We start from the raw sequence: 2,540 nt of genomic DNA on the forward strand, positions 1-2,540 counted from the left end.
TTCCAAGAGAAGTGGTGCTGGCTCCTACCCTGGGGGTCTTTAAGAGGAGGCTGGATGAACACCTTGCCAGGGTTGTTTGACCCCAGTACTCTTTCCTGCCATGGCAGGGGGTCAGACTTGATGATCTGCTTAGGTCCCCTCCAACCCTACCAACTATGAAACTATGAAACCTCCTTATTCCCTGATAATCGGTTTCAAAATTCTCCTGTCAACATCTTCCCGTTCTTCCTAGTTATTATTTATCATGATTTACTTACATTTAGGTAGAAGTTTGAAGCACCAGCCAAACTTTGGGGCTTGTGTCAGGACCTATACAAACACATTAGAAGATGTATCGGCTGTGCTGACCAGCTTCTTTCCGTCTTTAATAGCTATGGTCCTGGATAATTACATCCAGTTGTCAGTTGATTGCCAGCTACTCATCAATAGTTTCTCTGCTCATAGATATCCATATAGCCTGCCTGTGTGTAGTTCTTGTGATCTTTCCTCATAGGTCAGTTGTGATGCAGTTTATGGCTAACAACATTTTAAGTTTAATATGCATTTCTATGTACTGCCTAGAAATGCAAAACACTAGAACTCTTGGTTCAGGGATGATAATTTTTATTAGACCAGCTGAGAAATTGCAAAAAATATATATATCTTTTTCTGCAAGCTTCTGGGGTCACATGCCCTTCATCAGGCTCAGGGAAAAAATTAAAGATGGTAAAACGTCCTCATAAGTAGGAAATGAACTTCATTTTTGCACCTATTTACTACCTAGAGGGTTGGTAATACTAATGCACAACACAAGGTGGCAGCACAGTATTTTAATTGGAAGCAGCAGATCAAATCTCCATCCCACCATTGCTGTGAGTTTAAAAACTTCCCAATTGGGAAGAAAAACCTAGCAGTTCGGAACCTGATATAAAGTGTATTTGAAAGGGGCTGGATCTCGGGAGGAGAAGCATGTGGTGGAAAGGATGCTTGCAAGTGTGCTATTTCCCTGTCTCTTTTGCATCTTCTTTCATCCTAATTTGCAAATTAGGATGAAGGAAGATGATAGACAGAAAAAAGGGAAGAAACAAAAGGATGCTAAAAAAGGCTGGGATTGCCAAGTGATTCAGAGGTAAAGCAGATGGGGGCCAGATTCAGATTCATTTACATAGATGCAAATCAAGTGAAACCGCCCTGACTTTGCTGGAATCACACTGGGGTAGCCAAGATCAAAGTGACTCGCAGACAAAAACAAATTGAGCAGAATGAGGCAAGCAGCAGTGAGCTGTGGTGGGTGGTTATGAGCAAGAGGCACTGATGTCACTGTGCACCTGCTACAGGGAGAAGAGCACTTGGGACCTGCAGCTCTTTAAATAACAGCCTCCACAATTTGAGCTATAAAAGAATCTCCCTTAGATATCATCAGGGATGTGGGAAAATGGAAAACAAATGTGGATTTTCCCTTTTACCCAAGAAAAATGTGGACTTTTTCATTTGAACGGAGATATACATGGATTTTCCATTTTTGCAAAGAGCTCTCTGCAGGCTGGCAGAGCTCCACCCTGCAAGGGGCTGGGGCAAGCGGGAAGAGGGCGGTTGGGCAGGGGGTGCCATATGCATGTGCACGCTCACCCGTGCACCTGGCTGCCAGGTAAGTCTGGTGAGGGAGAGGGAGATTGAGGCCCCCATAGGGAGGGAGGGAGTGGAGCAGGGACTGCTGGGGCTGCTGCCCAGCCAGATGGTGTGTGGGGTCTGGGGCCAGAATGTGCAGCCACATGGGCCCCGTGGGGAGCAGGACAGAGCCTTTGGTGGCTCGTCTAGGGGGCAGGGAAGGTGAGTCCAGCTCCCCACTGCTGCACACACTGCCAGGGAAGCATGTGGGGCACATGCCCCCCAAATCTGTGCATGGGACAGGCTAGCTGCTGCAGGCTCAGGCTCTCTGCCCTGCTCCCCTCTCTCTGGGGCCTCCACAGTCCAGCAGGCAGGACCCAGCATGGCAGGGCAGAGTGGAACGAGAGGGGAAGGTGCCATTGCTGAGAGTCCTGTGCCACCCAAGCGAAGAGCCCCCTGCCTGCCTGGCAGCAGTGGGGGCAGCAGCACAGAGTCGTGCCCCTTGCTGCTGCTAGGTGGGCAGGGGGCACTTCACTGGGGCAATGTGGAGCTCCAAGTGACAGCAGCGAGCTTCCCTGCCTGGTCCCACTCTGCCGGGTTCCACCTGCTGGGCTGTGGAGGCCCCAAGGGGAGGGCAGCAGGGCAAGGAGCCTGATCCTGAGTTTACAGCAGGCAGCCCACACCTGCCCCCACCTCCTCCATGGGCTCCACTCTGGCTATGCCATCCATGGGAGAGGGAGAGCCAGGCCCTGCACTCTGCTCCACCACAACAGCAGCCACCGCCTCCCATGAGTGGCAGCCAGGGCTTGGGTGCTGCTGGGGGAGGTAGGGGGCTGATGACCCAGGTCCCTGGCCCCCTAGCCCTGGCAGCTGGGGGCCCCTCTGGCAGAGCTGGGAGGGGTGGCGAAGCCTGTGGGTGAGGAGTGAGGGGCACCAGCAGGGCCAGGGGGGAT

The sequence above is a fragment of the Gavialis gangeticus genome, unplaced genomic scaffold (genome assembly GCF_001723915.1).
Source record: "Gavialis gangeticus isolate Ggan-Ray unplaced genomic scaffold, GavGan_comp1, whole genome shotgun sequence".
Taxonomy (NCBI): Eukaryota; Metazoa; Chordata; order Crocodylia; family Gavialidae; genus Gavialis; species Gavialis gangeticus.